This window comes from Calidris pugnax, unplaced genomic scaffold, assembly GCF_001431845.1.
Source record: "Calidris pugnax isolate Ruff unplaced genomic scaffold, ASM143184v1 scaffold9, whole genome shotgun sequence".
NCBI lineage: Eukaryota > Metazoa > Chordata > Aves > Charadriiformes > Scolopacidae > Calidris > Calidris pugnax.
In genome coordinates this window covers 1,808,198-1,821,508 of record NW_015090778.1, presented here as the reverse complement: position 1 = coordinate 1,821,508, position 13,311 = coordinate 1,808,198, and positions in this window count along the sequence as shown.

Sequence of the window (13,311 nt, the reverse complement as noted above, 5' to 3'; positions counted from 1 at the left end):
TTTTTTTTTTTTTTTAACGGTGTTTTTTTCGGTTTTTTTTTTTTTTTTTTTTTTTTTTTTTTTTTTAACCAAAGGGATGTTTACAGGCCAACGTGAATCACTGTCTTTTATAAAGATTCCATCTTCACCTCCAGCCTCGAGGGCTGAGCAAAACCATGCTTGAAAATTCAACCAAAACAAAACTCAGATGAAACTTTGCACATATTTATATTTATATTCAGAAAGGAAACGTTTCCATAATTTATAATAAAGAGCACTATTTTTTAAGGAAAAAAAAAAAACAACAGATCTGCTTTGTTTTCTCCCCTGCACCCCCAAGGCCACTCGGGGCCCCCTCCGAGTGTGACGCACGTCCCTCCCCGGCCCCTGTGATGCCGGGATGGTGTTTACAACACCACGTAAGCGCCGGCTTCCTGGAGCCGTGCTCGGTGCCGGGGTGATCCCATCACGGTGACTCACCGCCCCGACGTGCGTAAGTGCTGCCCCACCACTCAGGTATGTCTGAGCCCCACGACGGCCGGGCCGAGCCATGGGGCACTGCAGGAGACAGGAGTTGCCCCCCGGATTTGGGCTCGTGGTGCGGTTGCGGACTGTCCCTGGACCACGGGACATGAAGAAGACAATTTGGTGGCCAAGGCTTGCCCCAAGTCCCTCCTGCCTCCCAGCTGGTCCCCAACCCAGCTTTGGGAGGGGAAGGTGGAGGCAGCGTGTGATGGGGGGAACCCCAGCCTGGTCCAGAGCAGATGCCCCAGGAAAGATACAGGGGGAGGAGGCAAGGATTTACCCCAGGGGTCTCCCCTGGCGCCTGCTCTTACCTCCCGCGGTGGCTGTGGGGGTGTGAACCAGGCACGGGAATAATCCCACAGCTCCAGCCAGAGGGGAGCGGGATGCCCAGCGGGAAACCTGTGTCTGGGGGGGCACGAGAAACACCCCACAGAGCCCCCAGCAGCGAGGAGCAGGCTGTGCCTGGGCACCCTGTGCTCCACAGCCCCCGCAGCACCCCCAGCCCCACACCGTGGGCATCCAGCCGGGCATCCTGCACCGGGGAACCCCGCTCGCTTAGGAATCGCCCCGCAGCAGAGGGATGGCGCGTGTGCCCGCTGGGGCCGCGGGCACGGCATGGTCCCAGCCACTATTTTTGGGACTATTTTGGTGCTGTTCTCCGGGTCGTGGCTCGTGGGCTGCCAGGAAGCGGCGCGGCCTGCCCGGGCACCCGCCGGAGCTATGCGAGGAATGTCCATGCGCAGGGGTGGCCGCCCGCCAGGCCCTGCCGAGGCACATCCCCGACCCACGTCAGGGCTCCCGGCAGCACCGGTGGCTCCCGGCCCCACGCCAGGGAACGTGGGGTGGGGGGGAAGAAGCAGGGGGGGCAGCACCATGGGGCACAGCAGCCCCCAGTCAGCCGGGAGCATCACCCCCACGATGCTCACAGCATCTGGGGAGGGACCTGGAGCCTCACAGCTCTGGGGAGGAGCAAGGCAGAGCAGGGGATGGTGAAGTGGGGATCTGGGGGGGGCTGAGCACCCCCAAACCCCCGGCAGAATGAGGGGAAGGTGTCCTCTGGGGAAAGCGGGTGGGCTCCCTGCAGCGTCCATGCCGGACCCCAGCCCCAGGGAACAATCCTGGCTTTGCCCCTTCCCAGAAGGACCCCGGGTGCCCGTGTCACCGTTCGGGGGCCTCTCCCCTCCCGCTGGGGCCGGGGCAGTGCCGCAACCGGCTGCTGAGTCGAGAGTCCGGGAAGCTCGGCCGGCCCCACGGGTTTCTTGGAATAAACCCAACCTCGCGGCAGCAGCGGTGACGCGGCGGCCGACGGGCAAATCCCTGCCCAAGGTTTCACAAACCTCTCGCCTTCTCCAGAAAAGCCGAGCGGACTTGGCCCCGCGTTTCGTAAGCGGCTGATCGAGCGTGTCATGGGCAACCAGTTCCCCTCTGCCCCGCGGCCGGGGCAGGCTGAGCTCATCCCCACGGAGGCTTCCTGGACGGGGAAAGCATTCTCGGCCATGATTACACCCTGTCCCTCCGTGGTGGTGCCGGGAGCCGGATGGGAAATGGGGCAGGGGCCAGGAGTGGGGCTGGGACACCACGGTGCTGTGGGTTCCCCCACCCCATGTCTCCCGGGGCTGGGCACCAGCTGGGCACAGCATGGCTGCCCACTGAGCAGGGCACAGCCCCCCTTCTCCCTGAGGACTTGGCATCCATCTCCCTGGCCAGGAGCACTTGGGTGATCGGCTGGTGTCCCCAGAGAGGGACTCGGGGCAGCCTGAGGACCAGCTGGCAGTGAGTGCGGAGGCAGCCACAGCGAGCCAAGCTGGGCAACCCCACAACCAAGGAGGGTGCCCGGTCTCCTCGCCGTGCTGCATCAGCCCTGGGATGGACCGGGCAGCGGCACCAGCACCCTGTCAGGCAGCCCTGTCCTTCCCTGTGCTGGAGGCTGAAGGTGCCCAGGGGCTTTCTTCTGTGCTGGGGCTGAGCTGGGACCAGCAGGGATGGGATGGGATGGGATGGGATGGGACAGGTTGTCCAGCAACTCCCAGATGGTGGGGAGCCTTCTGGCTCACACACCTCTCCAGGCAGCTTGGGAGCCACAAGCTAAGAACCAGCAGAACTCACTGCAGCTGTAGACACAGGCTCCACTGCCTCCTCCACACTGTGACGGTGACCGTGTGGAGCAGGGCGAGAGCGAGCAGGGCCACACCAGCACCCGCTGAGGTGCCGGGGCGCAGGAGGGAGGTTGGGCAGGGAGAGACAGCTGCCTCCTGCCCCTGGAACCCCCCGCTCTGTCCCAACCTGCCCCCCCCAAGAAGGGCACGGGGCAGCTGGCGACGCTTCCCACCACGCCGGCAGCTCATTACTGGCATGAGAAGGAAGTGTCTGCCGGGATGGCGAAGCTGAACCCTGCAGGGTCAGGGGGTGCAGGAAACCTGCTGGGGTGCATACCAGCATCTGCAGACCCAAAAACAGGAAACAACTGCAGCCCGTGATTGCCGCAGGCCAGCAGCCCCCGGCGGGGCAGGCAGCACCGCAGCTGGGGGGGGGGCTCAGCTGGGCACCATGGCTCTGCTGGGTGTACCCCAGCCACATGGTGAAGCCCAGCAGGGCACAGCCTTCTGCCATCCCTGGGGGAGCAGGACAGACCCATGGGGGCACCCCAAACCCGTGCTGGGACCCCCAGCCTGACTGCGCCGCAGGTGTGCGGAGAGCAGCCCCGTCCCCTCGGGGGAGCAGCGGCTGTGCCAGGAGGAGACCTTCCTGCTTGGACCCCTCTTGTCCCACCTGGGCCACGCTGGCTCCATCCTGAGCCACAAAGGGCACAGGGCAGCCATGGGGCTGGGCACAGGGCAGCCATGGGGCTGGGCACGACCCGCAGCCCCCCAGCAGGAGGGAGATGGTGCCGCATGGGGCTCCTTAGGGGTGTCCCCCTGGGCTGGCGGGGTCATCATCACCCAGGGGGCTGGTTGCTCTCCTGTCCTTGCACCCAGGACTCAGTGGTCACCCCAAGGAAGGTGGGCGGCACCCGGGGTGGCAGAGGCAGGCAGGGATCTCGCCATCAACGCCCCGGCCTCGCGGCACACCCCTCGCGCACTTCCTCCTGCCACGGCTCCGCAGAGCCAGGACCTTCCCACATCCCCCGCCGCGTTTCCCAGTAGGATGCAGGAAAGGGGTGTGCAGCAGCAGCCGGGGACTTACTGTAAATGGCACCACCTGCTCCTTACATGGCAATTCCTCTGCAGGCCAGGGCCAGGGGGACGGTTGGGAACAGGGACTGTGACATCTACTCCCCAGCAAGCTGCCGGGAAGCATGAGCTCCTGCTGTGCGGCACAGCCCCGGGGACGGCGTGGGAGCCACTGGTCCCACAGCATCCCCCCTGGTCCCACAGCATCCCCCCCCCTTCCCCATCTGCCCCTCTGCCCCCGGGGAAGGCACACACAGCATGGTCCCGCAGTGCGGCATGAGATCCCTGGCCATCTCAGGGGCTCGGCCAGTGGTCACCCGTCCCATCGCTGGCACAGAGGAGGTAGAGCCTCAGTGGCCAGGGCTGTCCCGAGCCCCTTTGCCACGTGCCTGGCTTGGGGGAGAGCTGCCAGCAGGCAGGGAGGGCGAGGTGGCACGGGACCCCCGTGCCCTGGCCAGGGTGTATTTCAGGATGCTGAGGAGTCTGGAGACATGTGTACATCCCCATGGAAACCCCTCTCTGTTGCTGCTTCTCCAGCCAGACCCGCCGTCAGCGCGGAGGGAGCCAGCAGCTGTGGATTCCTCACTCCTTCCATCAGCGGCTCTGGGGGCTGCGCTGCCCCGGTCCCCCCCCACCCGGTGCCACATCCACCAGCTCACCCTTCCCCTCACCCACCGGGGGCTGGAGGTCCTGCTGCCCCACCAGCCACCACCTCCCCGGGCTTTGAGAGATGCAGACCCTTCACCCACCCCTTCACCAGCCTCTCCCACTGCCCCCCAGCCCCTGCCCACCCCAGTGCCCACCGGGGGGCTCGGTCCTGCACCCTGTGACCACCAGCCGTGGCATGGGGCAGGGCTCTCGCTGCCCACGCGGACACGGATGTTCAGACCCCCTCCAGAACGTTTCCACAGCCCGGGAGGAAGTTTTCATCCCGGCAGCGGCAGCTGGAGCCCGAATAAAGTCTTGACATTTCAGAGGAAGGTTTCAAACAAAGCCGCGTTGCTGTGGCAATGGCAGCCGCAGGCCCCCCCCTTCCCGCCCCGTCCCGTGGCTGGGGACACGGCCAAGGCGGGGGGAGCAGCAGCCCAGCACCGGCCATGCCGGGGCTCTGGGGCAGGGGACGGCGGTGGGACACGTCCTGCAGCCCCAACCCCTGAGCTGGAGACTGAGAGTCCCGCTACCACGTGCCATCTGCACATGGGCAGACCCCATCCTGCATCCTCCGTGGGGCCATCCCCCTCCTGACCCCTCACCAGAGACCCCAGTCTGGCCCCACGCTGCTCTTGCACCTGCGTTGGCAGCAAGGGGTGAGGTGGCTGCCATCGGCCGCCGTCACTGCTGGGCACGGGCACGCGACGGCACGTCACGGGAGGTCCCCGTGGGTGCTCCGGGTGCAGGCTGCCAGCTGCCTTGGGTGTGTTTGCCCAGCAGAGTGCGGAGTCCTCGGATGACCCTGGCAGAGTAGCCGTGGGCAGGTGCCAAACCCCAACCCCGGAGCATCCCTTGGCCTCGCATCAGCCCTGGCCTCAGCCCCCGGCACCGGAGAGGGCAGCGGCAACGCCACACACCGGGGCTGGGGCTGGGGCTCCCACACATGGGACCCTCCATCTACAGGGGCTGGCACTGCCGCTGCCCACCTGCCCCCTCCCCACCAGTAAACAATGCTGGGGACCCCAAGGTGCCCCCCAGCCTGGCGGGCAGTGCCTGCCCCATGGGTCCCGTTGGCAGAGAGCAGCTCCAGCCTGTGCCCGCCGGGCTGGATGCGGCGCCGCACTGGGCGAGAGCGGGGCGTGCGGCTGGCAGAGGGCACAGCTGGAGCAGATGTTCCCTAGAAGGACCCAAGGGCCTCGTCTCAGCAGTTAACGAGTGGGAATGGGAGCACTTTACTGTAATTCCAGCAATTACATTGTTCATCCTTGGCAGCCGGCACCAGTTGGTGTCCAGCGCCATGGGATCACGATAAGCCACCTTGGCACGGAGACTTGGCAGCGTGCCGTGCCGCCGGGCAGCCGGCCAAGGCAGGGCAATAAAAGGGCTGCAGAGCGAGGTGCGAGGTACGGTAAGGGCCCACCCCAGGGAGTTCCTGTCACCGGCACGGCCCTGGAGTGCAGGTGCTGGTTAGGAGGCACCCGGTGTCCAGGGGGTGCCAGCCAAGCCCGCAGGACTCCCTGTGGCTCTGAGGAGCTGAGCTGCCACCCAGCGAGCAGCCTTGGCACCCACAGAGCCTCGCCAGGGGAGTGGGAGCTGCTGGCATCAGGATGCTCCAGCCAACGCATGGCAGGGAGACCTTGGGGCAACGAGGTGCTGGTGGGGTGGAGGAGACCCCCCACCCGCTGGGCACAGAATGGGGCTCGGGAGCTTGGCACCCCCAGGGACTCCGGGGACCCGGTGTCCTGCCCAGCCAGCACCTCCCCAGCCCCTGCTCGCCCACTGCCATGTCCAGCCAGGCTCTGCCTGGTCTCTCCTCCCCTGCATCGCCCCCCAAGCCTGGCTGCCCCATCCTCCGGGTGGTCCCAGCTGGTGCCTGGGAGATCAGGGGACAGTTGGCACCCAAGGGACAGGAGCGTGAGCCCTGCTGAGTCATCACTTTGCTGTTCTCGTTTTTCCATGGTGCTGTTGTGCAGTTTGCTGGAAGCCAGCTAAGAGCCATGACTAATCTGTTCTCAAAACAAGCACAAAGAGAGCGGGGAGGTTTGTGCAAGCCCCGCGGGGAAGAGGAGGGGGGGGCTGAATCACAGTGCAGGGCTAGGGGGGGCCAGGGGGGTGGCCAGCAGCCGGCAGCAGCTGGGAATGCCCGGCCATGGAGCAGCCCTGCGGGCAGCACCTGCGTGGGGTGCGCACAGCGAGGGGCTGGGCAGGGGCCATGGGGACCCCCACCTCCCCTCGCCATGGGGTGCAGCCGAGCCAGGCAGGGTGGGCCATCGGTGCTCAGAAAAGCAGTGGCCAAGGTCGGGGTTCCCTCCCGTGGTGGTCGTTTCTGCCCTGCAGGGAAGCCACCGGCCGGGGGAGGCCGGGGAAGGAAGCGCAGGAGTTTGCTCTGGCCGGAATCGGGCATCCATTGATTTGCTGTTATTAAAACCAGAGCTGCTGTCGGGAACTCTGCAGCCTGGCTGCCCTCGCACACGCTTCCTGGAAAGGGCTTGTCCCGCGTGCCCTCGCCGGCGGGGGACGGTCCCCCCAAAAGCACCTGGCCCTGGCACCGGGTCGGGGTGGCAGCCGGGGCAGGAGAAGCCCCCACGGGGACGGGAGCCGGGGACTCGATTCCACACTTGGCGGCCACCTCTCCTGCCGGTGGCCCTCAGCCCCTGCTGCCCCTGGCCCTCCTTGGCTCCCCCGGCAAACCATCACCCCGTGGGGCTCGGGGTGACCCCATCACCCCACAGCGGGCACTGGTGGCCGCAAGGGCGCAGTGGCACTGGCTGCCCCTTTCCTCTGCTGGGCTGAAGAGGTTTTACTGGCGAGGCAAAGTCATCCCTTCCAGCGGGGGATGAATCACCCCTGTCAGGAATTCTGCCCGGGGGCTTTTCTGTAAGAGCGTGGAATTTCGACATGGCAGAGGCTGCCGTGTCCCCCCCACCCCGCCCCGGCCGTGCGGGTCCCTCCTTGCACAACCTCCCCGATCAGCTGGGTTCCTTTTCCCAACCCTGCCCTCGCAGCTGCTGCCAAGGGGCGCAGGCACGGGCACCCTGGCACGGAGGGTCCCTGCCCACGGTGAGGAACGGGGTCTCGGGAGCCCCCGGAGCCAGCGTGGGGGTCAGGACATGCCTGGGTTCCCAGCTTGGTGTGGATGCCCCCACCAGTAGTGTTGCACACCCCAGTGCCTCACACAGCTACCCCGGTCATAAGGGGGTCCCCGTGGAGCTGGGGGCTCCCGGTGCCGCCCGTGCTCAGCCCCCGTGGCTGCGGCTGCTGTCAGGATGTCACTGCGGCCGTCGGCTGCGGTCCGGAGCCCCCAGCTGCACTGGCACCCCCAGGCAGGTGCCGGCAGAGGGGAAGTGGTGGGTCCCAGCCACAGCCACTGCACTGTCTCTGTGGCAGCACTGTCCCTCTGTCCCCATCATCCCACCCCCATTGGCACTGGCAGCACTGTCCCTCTGTCCCCATCATCCCACCCCCATCGGCGCTGGCAGCACCCCAGAGCGATGGGAGCGGAGCAGGGGGACGCTGGCGGAGATAGAGGGGCAGCTTCTGGGGACACCTGCCCGCTGGCCCCGTCACCATCCCAGTGCCACCCCACTCGGGGCACTGCAGGGGGACACTGCTGAGCTGGGGGGACACCACCAGCCTGGGTTGTCCTGGCACAGGCTGCTGCAGCCCCAGGGCCAGGCTACAGCTGGTGGGGAGGCGGGGAGGGAGCCAGGGCTTTCCTGGCAGCCAGCGGTGACCCCACCGGAGCCCAGTTTGGGGCCGGGATGTCTCTCGGTTTCCACACGCTGCAGAAACTCTCTTTCAGAGTGAGAGCACGGGGGTTTCGTGATAAGGGGGGGAAGCACACTCAGAGCAGGAACCGAAACATGTCACCTTTGAGGCTGGCGGCTCCTCCCCGAGCCACCGTCCCGGCGCAGCCTCGCCGCTCTCCCAGCAGCTCTGCTGTACGGGGGGCTGCTGGAGCGGGGGCTGCTTCTGCCCCATGCTCAGCCCAGCCCCCCAGAACCCAGCGTATGCTCTGGCCGTGGGCACAGCATGGCCCCACTCCCTCCAGCATCCTGCTGCGGCCCCCCAGAACCTCAGCCCCACCGATCCCCATGGCCAGGGGAGCTGAGCCCAGCCCCACAGCCCCCTCCTGGGCTCAAAGGCTCTGCTGCCAAACCAGCCCACTCCCCCCAGGGGGCTCTGCCTCAGGCTCTGTTGGCACGCCGGGGTGGGGGGACATGGTGTCTGCCCCGCTCAGATGAACCAGAGGACACCAGCAGGAGCCCCCGCGAGTGGAAATGAGCTCCAGCCCCAGCTGCGGCCAGCACAGGGTGGGGGGACAGGTCACCCCGGTTCCCCAAACCGTCCCGCAGGTGAGGAGAGCAAACAGCCCGGCCGCCAGGGCTGTGGGAAACCAGAGATAACAGCTCCCACTTCCCGGTGCCTCCTCTCCCGGACACAGAGCTGCCCGGAGCAAAATCCGCAAGATCCCGTTCCCAGGAGGCCCTTCTGGATGTGAACGCCCCCCGTGCCCTGCTCGGGCCGTCCCAGCGAGGCTCCCGGCCAACGGCCAGTGTCCCCGGCGAGGAAGGGATGGCCACCCAAGGCAGGGTGGCCCAGGGCTACATGGAGGTGGCAGGACCCCCAACCTCCCCGCACCAGTGGCCACCAGGCAGCTTCAGTGCAACGGACCCACGTGCAGCCCCTGCCACCACCACCACCACCGCGCTGCTTCCCGGCAAGCGCCAGCCACCCTGCGGTAGCCACCAGCCACAGCTGCAGCGATGCTTCCCGGAGGGCAGGGTGATTTGCCTGCCCTGCTTTGCATGCCTGAGGCTGCCCCAGGGGGACACAGAGGGGTTTGGGGGGCCCCCACCCCAAGGCAGGGCAGGCAGGGGGGCAGAGCCACCCTCTCACCCCCCATCTCCATGGTGCTGAGCACCCAGCAGCCTCCCCGGGTCTGGGGGAAGGGGGTGGGGGATGTGGGGAAGGAGCAGGAGGCGGCGGGACCTCGGCTGTGGGAAGCTGCTTTATTTTGCTTTCTGCCATTCCTGGAAACACACAGCTGGAGGGGCCGCTCCGACCTGCCTGCTGGGAAGCAGCCACGGCCCCCTCGGCCCCCACTCCTCTCTGCTTTGCCAGGATGCTCCACGCCCAGGGGGGAGCATCCCACGGCCCCCACGGGGCTGTGACCGCCAAGCCCAGCCTGCCCCCAATCCAACCGTCCCAAATCTGGGGGTGGGGGGACAGGACAGGATGGGACGTTCATGCCTCGGTGTCACAGAGCAAGCCCAGCCCTGCAGGTTGGGAGGGCTGCCTTTGGGCCCCCCCCCCGACCCCCAGCCTCCTCTGGCGAGCCCCCAGGGCTGCGGTGCCAGGCAGGGAGGGTGAGGAGCTCCATCCCAGCCCCGAGCTGCCTGCGGGCTGCGGTCCCCGCGCATGCCCCGGGGCTGACAGCTCCATCCCAGCAAGCCCCACGCATTAGCACCGGGTTGATTTATAGAAATCCAATGGCCGGGGCTGCCAGTGCCTCCTGCCAAACCTCATTAATGGCTGGCCTGGGAGCAAGGCAAACAGCTCGTGCAGCAACAAGGAAATCCTTGTTTAAGCATTTCTGGCCATGCAGGGCCCTTCCCCTCACGCCCAGGGGAGGAGGAGGAGGAGGAGGAGAAGATGAAGGCCACAAGCCCCAAGCTGGCACCAGCTTGGCAGCCAGGAGGAAACACAAGGGGATGTAGCAGGGTCTGCAGAAGAAGGGAGCCCCCAGGATGGGCTGTGAGCCAGGAGGGAGTTGGGAGCCATGGGGGCATGGTGGGGGGCAGAGGGCTGCAGCACTGGGGTCTGCCCTCCCTGCACCACCACAGTGGCACTAGTAACCCATGGGGACATGGGGACACCGGGGTGCTGGCACTGGGGGACCAAGGGCTGGCTCAGAAGCTGACAGCTTCAGAAAGCTGAGGGGCTCCATGGCTCACTCCCACCCCTCCGACGGGGCCACCAGCCAACCCCCCTGTGCTGTGCCATGCCATGCCATGCTATGCCATGCCATGCCATGCCATGCCATGCCATGGGGCAGAGCTCTGCCAGGGCTGGCTCAGAGGGATTCACCAGCCCACCCTATGCAGAACAACCTGGAAGAAACTTCTGCATGGGGCTGGGGCAGGATCCTGCCCACCCTTTGGTGCCCCCCTGCTCCCACCCATGCTGTGTTCCCCACACCAAGCTCTGGCCACGGGGAGAGTGAGCTCTGGGCACACGGGGCTGCCAGGGAGCCGTGGGACCCAGCACTGTCATGCCAGCCCCACGGCGGGCACGGGGCACAGCTGACCCACGGACCTGGCACCGGCAAGCTCCGGAGCAGCCTCAGCGACCTGCATCCGCCCTCCCCACGTGTGGCTCGGGATCTATTTCATCATCTGGAGAAAAGCATTTACTGCCAATAAACGGGCTAATTAATTCTCCTCAAAGACCTCTCAATTATTCATCTCGGGCCACAGAGAAAACAATTACAGCACTTACCTCAGCCCTGGCTCGGCCAGTGCAGCAGCCAGCGCGGGGCCAGGGCTGGCGGCAAGCAGGGCACGGCCAGGGCTGGCCCGGCACTGCTCCTGGCACACAGACCCGCTTCCCGGTTGCCCAGCCAGCCCCAGCTTTGCCCACCCGGCAGGAGCAACCCCTCGGAGCTCCAGGGGCAGGGCTGCAGAGCTGGCACAGCCACCGAGCCCCAAGCCATCGCCAGAGTGATGCTCTGACAGGGTGCCCCCGAGAGCTGCTCCCACCATAGGCTCAGGATCAAAGGGACCTCCCCAGCCTCCTGCACCCCTCCTCGACGCAGAGGACGACCCATGGGTCCAACCCCAACCTGCCACGTGCAGCTGAAGCCGCTGCGTCCCGTCCACCGAGGACACGGCCGTGGTTTGCTCCCTCCCTGCCACCCACCTGTGGTGGTCTCCTCTCCCCATCCTCATCCAGCAGCTCGAGCACCCTCCACACCTCCACCCAGGGACACACACCTCCGAGCCACGGCCAGGCCCAGCCACAGACACCCCATGAGGGGTCCCTGCACCCCCAGCCCCACACAGCACAATACTCCTGCTTGGCCAAGGACAGGCAGGACCCCATCCCACCAGGGGACCAAACCCCCCCGTTGTCCCCTCTGCCCACAGCCACGCTGTGGTCAGGCCACGCTGGGGTGCCCCTGGGAGAGGGGCTTTTTCCCCCAGACCGTTCCCCATCTCCTCGGCCCTCGGGATGCTCCTGTTGCCCCATGGCGGGGTGGAGGCCGTGCTCCCTCCACGTCTGCTGCTCCCAGAGAAGGAAAACCCACCGCACCCCTGGCACCGCCACCTTGGCACAGCTGGAGCACACCTGGGCAGGATGCGGGGGCACCAAGACCCCCGGGGGCGGCTCTCTCCCACCCACCCCCCGTGCACGACGGCTCGGGCTCCTCTAACACGGGCATCCCGCCACCTCCCGGGACTCCCCGGCCCCCCGGGAGCGAAGGCATCGCTGCCCCGGGGCGGGTGGGCAGAGCCCCGGTCCCGGAGCCGGTGGCCGGGGCAGTGCGGGGGCCGGGGCGGCGGCGGCGGCGGGGCCGGGGCGGGAAGGGTTAAGGGCGGCCCGCGCCCCCCCGGCGGCCGAGGGGCGGTCCTGTCGGGAAGCCGGGATTTCTGCGGTGGTTTTACTGGAAAAGTTGTTGCCGGCGGAGGGAGGGGTCACCCCAGCAGCCCCGGCAGGTTGGGGACGGGGGGACCGGCCGGCACCGCACCGCCCGCCAGCTCCGCTCCGCTCCCGCAGCCCCGGGGACCGGCAGCCTCCGACGGGCTCCGGTCGCTCCACCGGCCTGCACGGCCACGGGACACGGGGCACGGCTCGTCCCGGTTGCCGGACGGACGCTCCCCCGGTGCCCGCGGCTCTCGGGACATCCCCGGGACTGGGGCCACCGACCACCGCTCGCCCGGGGGCTCCGTCCCCAGCCGGTGCCCCACGGGGAGCCACCAGCCCAGTGGTAGCCAAACCTCGCACCGTGCTGGCCATCCCCCTGCCAGCCCCTCTCCGGCCAGTCCCAGCCCACCCGTTTGGGGCAGCCGGTGCCCGCCGAGTGCGTCCCAACAGGGGCATCGAGGGTTTGCCCCGGGCTCGGGCTGCTTTGGACGCCACATGTGTGTGTGAGCGGTCGCCATCGCACCCCCCGGAGCACGGGCCCAACAGGCCAACCCTGCCGTTACACCGGGACAGTGGTGGAGAGGGCAGCACCCGTCCCTCGGCATCACCTCCACCCCCAGCACAGCCTGGCAGTGGCCACGGTGTGGCATGGCATGAGCCACAGCGTGTGTGGCAGCGTCCCTGGCAGGCTGAACCTGGAGCCCGGCACATCCCGGCACTTCCAGGCATCGCTCCACCGTTCCCCACAGTAGGAAATCACTTGGCTCCGTGACTCCTGCCCCTCTGGAGATGATTGATGGTGGCTCCCCCCTGCCCGGGTGGGAGTGGGGCTCTCCGGCCGACCAGCCCCAGCCCACAAGGACGAGTGATGGCAGCCCAGAGGGCAGGCAGCGTGGGCAGCATGGCCACGGGGCCAAGGCAGCCCGGCAGGAAAACCCCCCCAGCTCATGGCGAGGACTTCAATTCACTGCCAGGCCCTCTGGCCAGCGCCAGGCACCCGGCACAAGACACCCGTGGCATCACCTGGGCCACCGGCGGCACTGACCAAGCCTGGGAGCTGAGCACTGGCCACCAGCCCTGTCCCCACGGTAGCCATGTGTGCCAGGGGGGGAGGAAAGGCAGCTCAGCCCCAACCCGATGGTGGCCAAGGAGGCACAGCCACGCCGGCGCTGGCTGCAGCCCCTCCGGAGGCACCGGCGGGGAGGAGGCATGTGGGGGCTCAGCTCCAGGGCCGGGGGGGCCGGGACGTGCAGCGGGGGGGAGCAGGCAGGGGCTGGCAGCGGCTCTCGCCGGGGCTGCCGGTGGGGCCGGGGGCCCCGTCCAGCTCCGGGAATCGACC